At 35.8% G+C, this 16,535-nt stretch overlaps 1 protein-coding gene across 1 annotated transcript in view; it reads left to right on the top strand.

Annotated features, from left to right (window-relative positions):
• The window catches only part of LOC126203308 (serine protease inhibitor I/II-like), a 213,944-nt gene extending 198,611 nt beyond the window's left edge, over positions 1-15,333 (top strand). Inside the window, exon 5 of the mRNA XM_049937573.1 lies at positions 15,307-15,333. The gene's annotated coding sequence lies outside the window, so the exon portion shown is untranslated. The remainder of the gene's footprint in view (positions 1-15,306) is intronic.
• Positions 15,334-16,535: the final 1,202 nt, after the last annotated feature.

The raw sequence follows: 16,535 nt of genomic DNA, 5'->3' as shown, positions 1-16,535 counted from the left end.
TCACGCCTGTCGCGACACCACTGGAGGCGGGCTGCACGATGTTGGGGCGTGAGCGGAAGACGGCCTAACGGTGTGCGGGACCGTAGCCCAGCTTCATGGAGACGGTTGCGAATGGTCCTCGCCGATACCCCAGGAGCAACAGTGTCCCTAATTTGCTGGGAAGTGGCGGTGCGGTCCCCTACGGCACTGCGTAGGATCCTACGGTCTTGGCGTGCATCCGTGCGTCGCTGCGGTCCGGTCCCAGGTCGACGGGCACGTGCACCTTCCGCCGACCACTGGCGACAACATCGATGTACTGTGGAGACCTCACGCCCCACGTGTTGAGCAATTCGGCGGTATGTCCACCCGGCCTCCCGCATGCCCACTATACGCCCTCGCTCAAAGTCCGTCAACTGCACATACGGTTCACGTCCACGCTGTCGCGGCATGCTACCAGTGTTAAAGACTGCGATGGAGCTCCGTATGCCACGGTAAACTGGCTGACACTGACGGCGGCGGTGCACAAATGCTGCGCAGCTAGCGCCATTCGACGGCCAACACCGCGGTTCCTGGTGTGTCCGCTGTGCTGTGCGTGTGATCATTGCTTGTACAGCCCTCTCGCAGTGTCCGGAGCAAGTATGGTGGGTCTGACACACCGGTGTCAATGTGTTCTTTTTTCCATTTCCAGGAGTGTATTTATCTCCAGAATGAGATTTTCACTCTACAGCAGAGTGTGCGCTGATATGAAATTTCCTGGCAGATTAAAACTGTGTGTTGGACCGAGACTCGAACTCGGAACCTTTGCCTTTCGCGGGCAAGTGCTCTACCAACTGAGCTACCCAAGCATGACTCAAGACCCGTCCTCACGGCTTCAATTCTGCCAGTACCTCGTCTTCTACCTTCCACAGTTTGCAAGGTAGCACACGAGGTACTGGCAGAATTCAAGCTGTGAGGATGGGTCGTGAGCCGTGCTTCCAAAGTTTAGAAGGTAGGAGACGAGGTACTGGCAGAATTGAAGCTGTGAGGACGGGTCATGAGTCGTGTTTGGGTAGCCCAGTTGGTAGAGTACTTGCCCATGAAAGGCAAAGGTCCCGAGGTTGAGTCTTGGTTCGGCACACAGTTTTAATCTGCCAGGAAGTTTCAAATATTTATCCATACCCAAAAAACGAAATTGTCATTTTAAAACTTAATGTCTAAGAAATTTTATTCATTATAAATAAGAGCCACTAAACTTCATCTGTCTACAATGGCAAAACGAAATTCTCATTTAAAATTTAAAAATCTAATAAATTTTATTCTTTGTAAATGAGAACTATCAAATATCATCAGTCTATACCCACAAAAGAAAATTTCGATATATTTGAAAAATAACAATCCAATAAATTTTTCTCTCTATAAATAAGATCTGTCGAAACTTGTCTATCAATAACATCGATTGAAATTTAAGTTAGAAAACTCAGAGGTACATTTCAACCATAAACGTTTTAATTTTGAAAATCTATAGTATTTTCTATGTAAATAAATGAAAAGCAAATGTGAAAACATAGAAAATTATGGTGAAGGAAAATATGGATTAAGTTACAATGATTTAAAATATTATACTAAAGAAATGTAACAGATCTGCTGGAACTTATCGATTATTTTAATAAGAAAGAAACAAAGAAAGAAATGCACAAGAGAGAACTAAAATATAAAAATATAAAAGAACTTCGACCAGTTTGTAAAATAAAAAAAATTTAAAGAATTATTCCAAACCTAATAAAGAAAAATTAATCCATATTATAGCGCATTCTATTGACAATATTAATAACAATGCTAATGATAATGAATTTAACAAAAAATCTTTAAGGGAGCTTCCTAAAATCTGTAAACTGAAAAAATTAAAAAAAATCTAAGCTTAATAAACGCGGAGGAAACTAGAATGTGTTTCGTATGTGCTCTGGAATGTTTAGTTAATATCGCTCAAGAAGGTGGATATCTGAAGAAGTAGGAATCATAAAGTGGTAAGTAGCATTAGAAACCTTTTTAAGGAACTACAATGTACCCTGTATGATTCAATTAAGGCAAAAAATGTATCTCAAAGTGAGGCTGAAACAGAGGAAACAGCGAGTACTGAGGGAGATGACAGTCAATCTATGGGACAAGTAACGGCATCTACCAGCTCAGCAGAGGAAGCTACTACCAACAACAAGCCACTACAAATGTCTATCGGACAGCAATGGAACCACAAGCAGGAAACTAGCAATGAAAACGGATCAACTACAAACTGCAGACTTGGTTATACATAGGAAAATTACACCACAGCACAACCGAAGAAGCGGTTAGAAAACACCTCACCAGCATTCATGTACCCAATATAGTAGAATGCGAAGAACTTCAATCAAGAGGCACACTCAAGGCCTTCAAAGTGGTGATTCCTATGCAAGAGCTAATAAAAGTCACCACAGCGAACGCATGGCCAGAGGAAGTCGTCATAAGATGCTACCGTCTTTTACGCTCCCAGGGGACAAGAACCAGACTCCCAGCTTAGTATGCTTCTATGGAAAGTGGAACGGCTAAAGATCGCCCTAGCACTAGCAAACAACAATTTTCTGCACGCACAAGACATATTAATCCTCGTAGAAACTCTGACAACTAAATCCCTGAAAATAAACGGATTCTACTCACAACATACACCAGCAACACAAGGACGAAGAGGATGGCCAAAACAAGGAATTTCCTGCTTCTTCAAGCCAAAAATGGGAACATTACTAAGCATACACCAGGATCAAGACATGCTCGTGATGAATTTCAAAAACCTCTCGTTAATAGCCATGTATGTAGAACCACTACCGCCAATACAAGACAAATTAGTAGCCATTATGACCGCCTTAAGACACTCGAGGCCAGGATGGAACATCATTGTAGCCAGAGATCTCAACTGCAGATTAGACGCCATTAGTCATAGAACAAACGAGCTGGTAGAAATGATGACAGAGGAATGATTCACCCTGGTCAACAAGGCTGACGAATGAACATACTTCGTACATGCAGGTTGTAGCACCATAGACGTAACATTCTTCAAAGGATCCAATATCATGGTAAATAATTATAAAGTATGTCACAAAGCAGATGAAACACCTGCAAAGAAATACTGCCCAGTCGTGGCCAACTTTCGGTTCCCAAACGTGGAGAGCAGTGTAAAACAACTAAAGCCTCACAGCAGCTAAATAACAACATAGCAAGTCAGAAGACAGAGGAATGGAAATAATTTGAGAACCACATAAACGGAAACGACATTGAATTGATTTAAAAGCAGAAGAGTTTCTATAAATCCGTTTAGGTGATTTGAAGAAATGTTCATCAACTAGAAAACTAAAACCTGGTAAATTTTTCTGATAATTTTTTTGCTTAATTTCTTGAGTTTTATCTACTAGAAGCTTTTGAAAATAATTCTCATTATCATTATTATTAATATTCTTCACAGATCTACTGATAAGATCGATTAATTGTTATTTATGAAATTTAGAACAATATTTAAATTTTTCGTTATAAAGATTTTGCAGAGAATATTTAAAGGCATTATTTTTCTCAAATCGTTATAGTTATTATTAATTTTACTTTGAGATCTTTCGATAAGAGCGTTTAAATGAATTATTGGCATAAATATGCACGAGTTCTGCATAAGTTACATAAATTACATAGCTTTGCGATATCACACCTTGTTTGTCATATTTCAGTGTTCGCATTGTTTATTATTTACAGAGTGCAACCATCGTTATTTACAGCTGGTCACATGGTAACAATCATGGGCTTGGTCGCTCAATTTACACACACAGTCGCTGCCAGGGTCGTGGAAACTCTTTGTCTTGTATATTTTGTTGTGGTATCCATTAACTGCTATTGAGTTCACCAGGTGTTGGAGTTCTTGATTTGTGTTGGTGCAGGATATATTTGCCATGGATTCTGTTGTATAAAAGTCCAGAAACATTTCCCTTCTCTTCTTCTCTCTTTCATGTAGGGGTTTATTCAAGTTTTCGTTGGATGGGAGCCTCATTGTAGTTCCTCTATGATAAAATGTTCCCTGGAGAGTTCGAATACTAGCCTCGACTTTGTGTGTTTTGAAACATGTAGGGTGGCTTTCAAGAAGCGTAATTAAACTGTTTCCAGAGTCCTTAGGTCTTTTAGACTCAACTTTTCCCAAATGAGATCTATTCCATAGGTTGCGATAGGTACTATTTTAGCAGCGAACAAGGCCATGACTGTTTTCAGTGGCAGTCTGGATATTGCCTTGAAGCGAAACATGGCTTTTGTGGCAGCTGCTGCTCGAGATTTTGAATATATTCTCAATATGATCTTGCAGTGGTTTGCAGAGTGAGTCCCAGATATTTGAAGTTATTGACTGTCATAAGAGGTTCCATCGTAGGATATATTTTGTCCTCTGCAGCGTACCTACCGTTTTTCCTGTGTTAATTTCCATTTTGTTCTCCTGCACCCACTTCTCGAGTTGGTTCGTTGCTCTTTTCGATCGGATGACCATGTAGTCCGAATATAGGTAGATATTGACGTCCTTTGCTTGTTGTCTTATCATATGTACAACATCGTTTGCGGCAATATTGAAAAGTAAAGGACTTAGTGGGTCCCCATGCAATATGACGTTCGTTTGTGTTATATTTTCGACGTGCTTACGTCGTCTGTGATTTGAATGAAGTTGGCTGTCAGCATGATATGGATCAACGTTGGAAGTTTATCTTTCCCTTTTATTGATTCTAGTTTTGAGATTAGCATGCGCCTGTTTAGTGTATCGAAGGCCTTGGTGTAATCTATGATGACGGCGTGGAATTTTCCTTGGGGATGTCTTAAGGCGTCCTCTACGTAATCGATTAAGTTGCTAACGGCGTGTAGCATTTTCCTGCCTTTCTGGAATCCGAATTGTTCTTCTGGGATTTTCTGGACTACTTCCTCAGAAAATCGCTTTGTGATAACACTTCTTAGTACCTTCAATGTGCATTTTTCCTGGGCAATTCCCCTGTATGAGTTTAGATCCATTTTGTTGCCTTTCCCTTAAACAGGATCTTAACTGTCGACATCCTCCACATTTCTGGTATGTTGCCCTCTTGTAAACATAAGTTTAGTATATCTGCTATTGGTTGGACTAGTAGGCTAGCTGAACCTTTGATTTGTTCATGACATATTGCATTGGGGCCTGGAGGCATATTGTGTTTTAGAGATGTTATTATCTCCCGTACCTCTTCTGTCATGAAAGGGTTGGTTTCCTCTAGGTCTGTCTTCATAGTAATCGGTTCAAATGCGGTGTTGGTTTTATCTACGTTGCGAGTGTTCCTGAAATGTTCTTCCCAAACCGTTATGTCAATTCGTTCACTGCTCTGAGCTTTTCGTGGCCTCAGTGCTAAGTATGGGTCCTTTCTGGCTTCCTCCACCATATTGATTGCTTCCTGTTCCATGTATTCCTTTTGTTTAGTCTTCAGAAGATTTTTGTATTCGTTTCTGATTGGGCTGTAGGATCTTACATCCTCTGGCCTCTGGCTGGATTTTGCTATTTGTAGTGCCTGGAGAGTGATTTTTCCTTTTCCACAACATTCTTCGTCGAACCATTTCTGTGCTCTCCATTTCGGATTGTACATTAGGGCAGACTGAATGATTTTTGAGGGTTTATAAAATTAAAATTAAAAATAATGATAATGTTGTTGAACCACAAGAATCTTTTAATCAAATTAGAGAAGAAATTATTACCAAATTAAAGAATATTATAATACAAAGAAGTGCATTAAAGCTAACATGAAATTTTATTCTAATTTAAAAAGAGAAGAGGAAAAAAAGGAATTCAATTTCAAAACAACTAATCAAGTTTTATTTAGAACACCAGATTTTGAAAATTATTATTAAAATTCAACGAATTAACTGATAGAGAAAAAATGAAAATGAAAAAATCTGGCTGTTCTTGATTTTGTGTAGGTAGTATGCAGTTAAATGTTAATAGACACAATTCAATTTATTGTTCTTCTTTTATCGATTAAAATTAAAGATAAAAAAGCAGTAATTAATGTAAAAATAAAATCTTCATTATATCATGTAGATAAAAGTTCAGAAAGAGTTGATAATTATTAGAATACTGGATTACAATTAGATGAAATTTTTGGAAACAAGAAACTTAATTTTCCTGTTCAGTTAACCCATTTTACAAAATTTGAAAAGAAATCAAATATTTCAAAGAATTTTTATGCATATGAAAGCAATTTTTGGAAACAAGAAACTTAATTTTCCTGTTCAGTTAACCCATTTTACAAAATTTGAAAAGAAATCAAATATTTCAAAGAATTTTTATGCATATGAAAGCAATGAAAAAGGTGAAAGTATTATTGCATATTATCTTCACCATTTAAAAAATAAACAAAAAAGTCAATCTGGTTTTAATTAAAGATGAAATCATTCACATTATTGTTGGATAAAAATCTCTCTAGATTAGTTAGTTCAAAGCATCTAGTAATGGTCATCAAATTTATCTTTGTGATCATTGTTTAAGGTATTTTTATTCACAAGAAACATTAGACAATCATGACAACGAATGCAAAGAACATAAAGAAGTTAACTTAAATATGTCTGTAAAAGATCAGAAAATTTAATTTGAAAAATGTAATCATACTGAAGACTACCTTTTCCAATTTCACCTAATTTAGAATGTTTCTTAAAGGATATTAGCACTTTTCAACAAATCCTGAAAATTCTTACATTACAAAATATCGAAAACCTTTGATGTTTTAATTCTGTTACTATACTAAACATTCTAATGGTGATTATAAAAATTCTCTTCTAATCCCTAGTAAAGATGCAGCAAAAAAGGTTCACTAAATTTTTGGCAGGAGAATCTAGAGAAATTGCTAAAATACATGTAGAAAATATTTATTAAAGGAGAAAAGGAAGTAAAAGTCATTGTCATTTAACAGGTTAATATTGAGGAGGTGCACATGAACATTGTAATCCTATCAAAATCCTTACATTCATAATTTAACAAATTTCTATAATCATTTGTTCATCAAAGAATTAGCAATAGATAATAAAGGCAATGATGCTATTCCAAATAATGAGCACAAATATTTCTTTTAGTAAATATGTTGAACATGGGTTAACATTAATTGTTTAAATGTTTTTAAATTTATATCCTCAAGTATTGACAAATCATCTTCAGCTCTTACAGAAGAACAATTTAGGAAAACATCTAAATATTTTGAAGCTGATCAGTCAGATTTAACGACTAAAAAATTAGTATATCCTCACAAACAATGTGGATGCTGAAGAAAAATTTTAAGAAACTTAACTACCCAAAAAAGAATGATTTAATTTGAGCCTTAATAAAGACGGTATTCGTGATGAATCTACTAAATGGGCAAAAGCAGTTTTAGAAAAATTTAACGTAAAATTTTTTATGAATATACAAAATTATATAATAAAGCTGATCTTTTAATTTTAGCAAATATTTTTGAAAATTTGAGAGAAATTTATAAGCTGCATCCATCTTAATATTTTACAGCTCCAGGATCATCATGGGATTGTTGTAAAAAGTTACAAAAATTGAATTAGATTTATTTCTTGAGAAACGAGTTTGAGGTGGGATTTCACAAGGTATTAAAAGATATGCTAAATCAAATAATAAATATATGAAAAATTTTTACCAAGAAAACAATCAAATTACATTGCATACTTCAGGTGTATATAATATTTATGGTTGGGCAAAGTCTGTTTTTACCATTTAAAAATTTCAGTTTGTTGCAGCCAAATCCTCAAGAAATACTTACAATTCCAAATGATAATAAATATGGTCGTATTTTAGAAGTTGATTGAAATATTGAAAATTACTTGATTTACATAAAGATTCACTATTAACACAAGAGGAAGGAAATAAATGATTAACAACATTAAATCATATGAAAAATATGTTGTACATTATAGAAATCTTAAAGAATGTTTAGTTCTTGGATAAAAATTAAGGAAAATTTACAGAACAATCAGATTACTTGAAGATCAACATAGATTTTAACATGGAAATGAGAAAAAATGCAGCTAACGAAAATAAAAAAAATTTCTACAAGTTAATTAATAGTCAAGTTTTTAGAAAAACAAAAAGAACATGTTAGAAATAGACGAAATAAGTCTCAAAATAATAATAGATCCAAGTAATACATCATTTGTCTTTCATACACAGATTATTAATGTACCACTGTTTTTTTTCAGGAAACCTAGTAAAAGTTCTCATGAAAAAAGTAAAAGTAATCATCCAAATTATCAATTTATATTGAAATGAATATTCTAGATATTAAATGATTATTCTGACGAGATACTGGCAGAAGTAAAGCTGTGAGTACCGGGCGTGAGTCGTGCTTCGCTAGCTTGGTTGGTAGAGCACTTGCCCGCGAAAGGCAAAGGTCCCAAGTTCGAGTCTCGGTCGAGCACTCAGTTTTGATCTTCCAGGAAGTTTCAGTCCCATATAGCCTCCATCCCATAGGCCAGGATTGGCAAGATTTTTGGACCGAATAATTTCATGGCCGTTTCTCCACTGAGTAGGCAGATGTTTTTTATGTCCTGTATTGCTATTATTGCTTGGGCTGTGCGTTCTGTTGTATGTTTTGTGAAGCATTTGGCTGTTGGTGGCAAAGTCACACTTAGGTATTGAAAGTCTGAAGAGAGTTTTATTTTTTGTCCTCTGATGTTGATTTTCGCATTCTTGGGTGTTTTGACTCCTTTTCTGAAAATCACCATTACTGAATCTCTTGTGTTTACGTGTAGTTTGTGTTCACTGCACCATTTGTCTATTTTCTCAATGATTTTCTGCAGCTTCTGTATATCTGTTGAATGTACGGCTATGCTGTCAGCATATGCATATACATATACATTTAAATTTTGAAGCATGAAACATCAAAAATTACAGTTGAATTATCTGCACATTCGTCTATCACAATAATTACATCATTATTTTCAATAAAAGTAACCATAGTTTCATTATTTTCTTCCTCAATAATATCACAACTTTTTATAACTTTTTGGTATTTTGGTTGATCTAAACTTCTAGAATAATCATACAAATGATTAATTTTCTTCCAATTTAAGCATTCTAGAGCTGAAATACCATTCTCAATCATTAATATTGTTTTTTCACAACCGCTTGGTTCTATGGTTGCACGTAGAATACAATGTGGCATATGTTTTCCACGGTTTTTTTAAATTTCTTTTCTAGAATTCTTATTTTTGGTTCCCAATATGTCATTTATTTTCACAATTGTTGTTAATATGGAAGACTAGATTAATTCACTTCAGTGAAAGGTAAATTATAAAAGTGTTTCACTAGTCAATTTCTATTCAACTCCTTTCACTCCCAATATCACAATGAAAAATAATAACTTGGCTGTGCTGGAGAAATATGCAATTTATCAAAAAAATAATAAATTATATACTTACTAAGAAACAATAGATATTTGGTCAGCAAAGTTTGAAAAATTTAGAAAATTTTCTTCAATCGTAAAATCTAATGTATAGGTTAACGAAAATAAAGTTTTAAATACAGTTTTTATTGCAAATGGTTCAAATAGCTCTGAGCACTATGGGACATAACATCAGTTGTTATTGAAAGTGATGCTAAACTATTCATTGATAAAGAAGATAGTATTGGGCAAGTTTTACAATTTAATAACCAAATTATTGAAGTTAATGAAAAAACTGATACTAACAATGTTCCTTAAATTATTTCATTTGAATTAATAAATTTAAACTTTAATCTATCTAATGGAATGTTTGTTAAACACAATGGTCTTTTTCATAGACAAACTAATATTATGTCTTCATTCAAACCAAATGTTAAATTTTGAGGACCAATAATTTATGAACCAAACCATCCTGTAAATATTCCAATTATTGATGCTATCAGAATTTAGAAATATCTATACCAGATGAAAATGATAATTTCATTGACTTTAATGTGTTTATGTAACAGTTGTTTTAGAAATTAATTAATATGTTTTCCCTTAATAAATCATTATCATTATCGAGAGTTATCAATTTTACTCATTTCTCATTAATGAGAAAACAAAAAATAATTTAAATCTTCCTAACAAAAAACAGAAAGTAGTATATATATTGGAGGGATTCATCCTTATTGCTCACAACTCGGTATGCTACTTGATGTTACTCACACAAATGGAACAGGTTTTTCATAATTTGTTGGTAAATCAGCTATTAGACAATTAAATGGGAAACAATTTTTTATCAAGAATAGAACCATTTATTTCTTCATCAACTCTTATTCGATTAACTTCTTCCCTACCAACTGATTTCAATATTCAATTTCATTATCTTAACAATGGTGAAAATTAAAATCAAGCAAAATGAAATAATTTATCCTTTAGAATTATCTGGTGGATTTTTCAAAAATTACAGTGAAAGATCAAAATGATTTTATTCTTCATTGGACTACTGATCATGATCATTGTACACTATCAAAAGAAGGTAAAATTGTTGTAAAAATTATAGAAATTCGTGTTCTTGTTGTTAAATATGAGCCAGTATATTCACTTGAACTAGAACAAGAAAGACTGAAAGATCCAAAAACTCCAATATCTTTCTTTGAACTACAAACAATTGAATTTGCTGAATAACATGGAAAAAGAAAAATTGAACTAGATATTGCAGATTATTAAATTCTACCAAATTTGCTGTAGAAATATTTTTGGAAAAATAGAGAAGATTAAATGTTAAAAATTTTAGATTTTCATAAAGTAAGTCGTCTAAGGGAAACGAATTTTTCCCATTAAATGATTTAATTTATGAAAATTTAAATCCTTTTCTTTACAAATAAAACTAAAACATAATGAACAGAATTTATATCATTAAATATCTAGTATGTGAAACTAACAGTTATAGTAATGGCTGTGCAGAAGTGTTCACTAAAGTATCAGAGCTGAAAAAACATAAATCTTACAATATTTCAAAAGCTGAAAATTTGACAACTAAATCTGATGAAAAAGGTTCATTACTTTTACATGATAAATTTAAAATTACTCTTCCAGGTCATTGTACTAAAATCTTTTCAGAAGACAATGAAGAATTAGAGAAAATTTCTGAATTGAATTTCATTTAACACAGTAAAAAAACAAATTAAAGGTTGTTTGATTCATGTTACTGAATTTGAATGAATTTTAGATTTTTTCATTCCTTTTTTAAGGACCTAAATTGGGGCTCTTAAAATTTTATAATTTAATTTTTGAATATTAAACTTTAATAGATCAATTTATTTTGAATTACATGAAAAGTTACATTTTTTAATATAGATTAATTTTTGGTGGCGGAGCAACAAAAGGTAATATGCATGCTAATGTGCAAGGCAGAGATCATGCTGATATGGATAGATGAGGGGATTGACAGAGTGCTGGAGAGAAGGAAATGGATAGAGAGAGGGAAGGATAGGAAGATGTATGAGGCAGGTGGAACATGTAGAGGGTAGCGGGCAATGGGAAAGAAAGAGGACGAGGTGGAGATGGTTGGAGGAGTGCTGAGGAGGATATGGTCAGAGGGAGGAGAAGGAAGTTATGGTCCAAGAGAGGGGATAAAGGAAATTGGCAAAGATAGGGGGCAGAGAAGATGAAGAGACAGAGAGAGTAGGGAGAAGGAAATAAACAGGCAGAGACAGGAAGAAATGGACAAAGAGAGAGGAGGAAGCGGTGTGTTTAGTAGATGTGTCTAAACACTTATGTGGGTGAAGCCAGCAGGGAAAACTAGTGATCCTCTGAAAAGCAAGGAATTTCGAATCTGCTTGTTGCAGGTGCTTGGCTGACATAAACAGCGTTAAGCGTATGTTTCAGTGGATGTATGGATGAACCCAGAATTTTCTTCGTTTTCTCATTTGTGTGTAATAATAAGAGAGCACCACGAATTCCTGACTCTGTACTCTGCAAGCAGAATGTTGCAATCGATGCTCAGATGCAATAAACAGTACTCCATCTCCTGCACGATCGCATATGGCAGCCCCTGTTTGTCACTCCAGGAAAGCATTGAGTATATAGCTGCGCTGCCAGCCACTTGGGAGGCAGTCACCAATTTAGATCGCCCATCGCTTCCGTTCCCTTCGAATCACACCATGTGCGGAAGGCTTAATAGTTAAAGTAGAATGAGGTCTATTAGACTGAATCAAACACGCCTGTATTTCGCGTGTCCTACCAGCTACGTCATCCGAGGTGGTTCTTCTGATCTCCTACCTCTGGGATATTACACCGTTCCAACAATGAGGATGAAGGAATATGACGATTATTCATTGTACAGAATTTATAGATATTTCTTTTTGTGTTACGGACTTGCATTCTTCAACAATTATTTCCAAAGCCTCTTCTGGCCAGGCAAGTTTAAGTTTTTGGTGTGTTATCAGCATCTTAAGGCGAAATCTTGGATGGTTTCCTTTGAAAACATCAGTGCCGATTGTAACTCCCCGCGTTATCCATTCTGAGGTTTCTTCTGTCGATACTGTGCTTCTGTTCTTTGTGTCAATTCCGAGGTTTCTTTATCCATTCTGAGCTTCTCCTTTTTCTGGCTTTTTGGTGCTTCTGTTCTTTGTCCTTCTGCAGCTTGCAATCTTTTGGCCCATTCGAAGCTCTGGCTATTTCTCTCCATTCTGGAATCACGCTATTCCTGTCGATTCTAATCTTCTGTCCTTTCTGTCAACTGTCATCTTCTGCTCTTCCAGTCCATTCTCTGTTTCTGTCCATATTGTCCATTCTGGTGTTCTTTTCTTTCTCTACATTCTGAGCTTCTGTTTTTTCTGTCCATTCTCAGCCTCTTTACTTCCTGCTCACTCTCAGCTTCTGAGCTTTCTGTCCATTCTCAGCTTCTGTCCTTTTTCTCCATTCTCATGTTCTGTAATTTCTGTCCATTCCGAGCTTCTGTGCCTTCTGACCATCGTGAACTTCTATTCCTTCTGTCCACTCAGAAACTCTGTTCTTCGTGTGCAGTCTGAGCTTCTGTTCCCTCTTTCCATTTTGAGCTTCTGTTCTCTCCATTCTGAACAATTGTTCTTGCTGCCTCTTCTGATGTTCTACTCGTTTTCTATATTTTGTTTTTTCTGGTGTCCTATTTATGACTTGTTACAGTTGATATAGATGTTGCAACTCCTACAAAAATCTTCCTGCAACTGTTTTCTACTTTAAAATAGACGTACACGTAAATAAACACCTATTGCATTCAAATGTGTTTCTATTTTTAGTTCTTTAGTAAAGAAGATAACTGATAAATCTTTTCATAATGAGGAAAACCTGCTTTATTGCTCTCACAGGCAATTATCTGTGTCTCCTTTAACCTTGTATTGCAGTGGTAAACTGCGCTCCAGGAACGACCTTCAAGGACAAATGTAACGTCTGTCGCTGCAGTTTCGACGGTAGGAGTGGCTCCTGCTCCACGAAAGTGTGTAGCCCTGACTCATAATAACGAGGTATGCATCCACTGTGTTCGACGTTTGTGAATTTCAGATCTAAATAAGTTAGTGTTTTAATGCTGCGATAAAGGCTGCCACGGCCAACATTTACGTCAGCACAGCTTCCAGACTGGGATGCCGCGGTCGGTATATGAGACTGCTTATGTTTCATACCTATGGTTGTAAGAGAACAGTGATTCTTTAACTTGTAATTGACAATGGTGTCACTGGCCAAAGATAATCACGCATTAGGCGTCACATGAACTATGGTTGTGACCTATACACAGCTCCTAGTGTACGTGTAAACTCAGGACACTTTGAGCTTTCGATGCAAATGGTTCAAATGGCTCTGAGCACTATGGGACTTAACATCTGAGGTCATCAGTCCCCTAGATTTAGAACTACTTAAACCTAACTAACCCAAGGACATCACACACATCCATGCCCGAGGCAGGATTCGAAACTGCGACTGTAGCAGCACCGCGGTTCCGGACTTAACGCCTAGAACCGATCGGCCGCAACGGCCGGCCTTTCGATGCAGTTGTCAATTTTTCTCTCTGAATGTACCGCCCTCATTTCTGCCAAAACGTTAGTAAATAGTTTCATATGCCGAGCATGGCCTCTCAAACATGATGATCCAACTTTTGTTTTTGGTATACATCAGTAGGAAAGCCCTAGGCTAGTTACAGTGCAGCTTGTTCTGAGGCCCTATTGTAACTGTAGAATATGTTTGTGTGAGTGTGTGTGTGTGTGTGTGTGTGTGTGTGTGTGTGTGTGCGCGCGCGAGAGAGAGAGAGAGAGAGAGAGAGAGAGACCTAGACAGAGAGAGAAGAGGGTATAAGTAAGCAATTTAAATTCTGTCTTAGTCCTTTTCACCTCGATGCATTTCTGGTGACCTAAAATATGAACTAATTTAGACTTCTATGCAGTATGCTTTATTTTCATAATCTCTTGTGTACTTGTGTGTATATTTAAGGCCAATGGAGGTTCTCCTTGTCATAATGAGACACAATGCAAACGGCAAAACATAAATTACTTTTATTCAGTGTTATTAATCTCAAAATCACTGCGCTGATAGCACCAATACAGGAAAGACAAATATATCAAAGATCTTAGTCATTCGTTCTTTATAATTATATTTTCCAGTCCAGTGTAACAACTAGCCCAACGTTTTTCAAATATTAAAAACATACATTAAGAATGATAACACATCAACTCTGAAACTATGCGGAATTGACAGAAAGTTTTCCGGCTAAGACTCCGTGGAAGATAATACTAACATGCTCTAGACTCAATAAAATCGTTGTGGGTGTCACCATTGATGAAAGAGGCAATAATCATGCATCGACTCATTGTGTGCACTCCTCAGCCTTTATAGGTTTATTTATAAGCCTTTTTAAATAATGTAACTTTCACAAACTTGGCACTATCTTGCACTTCCACGTTAAAAAATAGTGCTGTCTCATTTTTAACCATGTGGCTTTTGTTAGGCCATTTTACGTTTTTTATTCAGCTTAAGATATTTTTCCTTTACTTCTGCCGGCCGGTGTGGCCGAGTGGTTCTAGGCGCTTCAGTCTGGAACCGCACGACCGCTGAGGTCACAGGTTCGAATCCTGCCTCGGGCATGGATGTGTGTGATATCCTTAGGTTAGTTAGGTTTAAGTAGTTCTAAGTTCTAGGGGACTGATGACCTTAGATATTAAGTCCCATAGTGCTCAGAGCCATTTGAACCTTTACTTCTGCAGGAAAAAGGGGTAGTGATTATTGAGGTGCATGAAAATTACTAGCACATTCTAGTGTAGCGAACACTAAGCGGTTTTTATTTAATCTATATTAACTACACCTTTTACTGTCATCTGAATGTTTTTCGTTTTCTTTTCAGCATTCCTTCGTGAAGGTGACAGATTGCAGTTTACACGAAACAACGCCATTTTAGCAATGTGGACCTCCTTCTTTAATGCTGCAGCAAATTATTTTCAACTCACTCATCGCCTTCAAGCATGTAAAAGAGACACAATAATTGTAATCTGTCTATCAAAAACATAACTTTACTTCAATTGTATGTAAATGCAGTATTTCTATGTTTTAATTTTCTTTTTGATTCATTTCCTCATAAAGTTATTATTTTTTCTTTCTACAACCATCAACAATACAATGGTTTACTTTTGAATGTTAATATTATATTATTTGTAAGTGCTGGACGACTTTCACAACCTTCGGTTACTGGGTGAGCAGTAGTGTTGGAAACATAATTGGCGTCCATTGTATAACACACCGGGACCTATTGAGAGACGCAGAGAGTAAATGATATGTTCGAAGTTTTTCACACTTGTTGACACAAATGTCGAGTTTGTTCACTATCTTTGCTTCAGTAATGTGAATTTTTATATTATGAGACCAATTAAGTCAAAAATTGCACAACTCGTAGGGAGGTGGTATAGGAGACTTTCCATTGCGCCTTAGGATAAGCTGATTCTTGTCACGATGAAATGTATACACCTGAAACGGACAACAACGCATGATCTAGTGGGTATGGCCTATACCCTTACCTACACCCTTGTAAGTATTAAGTAAATCGAAAGGGTGATCAACAGCTGTAAATGATAATGAGAAGTGAAATGGAATCTTGACATTATTTTATTGGTGCCTGGCTATACCAATACAGCCAGTACTGCATTTTCACGAATTGCTTTGTTATTTAATACACATAACTCCACTGACATTGACGATAACACTTCAGTAAGTATATTGGCAAAAGATTATTTACGGTTTCAGTTACCAAATTTGTTTCCAAATAAACAAAATGAGCACACACACAAACATAAACCGACCGATTATGTTTTATTGCCAACGTTTAACAAGTATGCCACAAGATATTTATATATGTTTATATCCACTGCTCCCCAACCGTCAGGTACTATTGTTCTCGATGAATTGTGCAGAAAATTCACAAATAGGTCTCAGAGATTCTAAACGTAGTGAAAGTGAAGAAATATTAACTTTTTATATGTTCAACCATTGCGATTCACATCGGTTATTTCAAAGTGAGAGCTGATCTAACACTGTATGTTCATGCTGCATCTTCACACAACAAAAATTTGAAAGAACGCC

Source organism: Schistocerca nitens, chromosome 9 (genome assembly GCF_023898315.1).
Source record: "Schistocerca nitens isolate TAMUIC-IGC-003100 chromosome 9, iqSchNite1.1, whole genome shotgun sequence".
NCBI classification, from domain to species: Eukaryota; Metazoa; Arthropoda; class Insecta; order Orthoptera; family Acrididae; genus Schistocerca; species Schistocerca nitens.
This window is presented reverse-complemented; position numbering and strand designations above follow the sequence as displayed.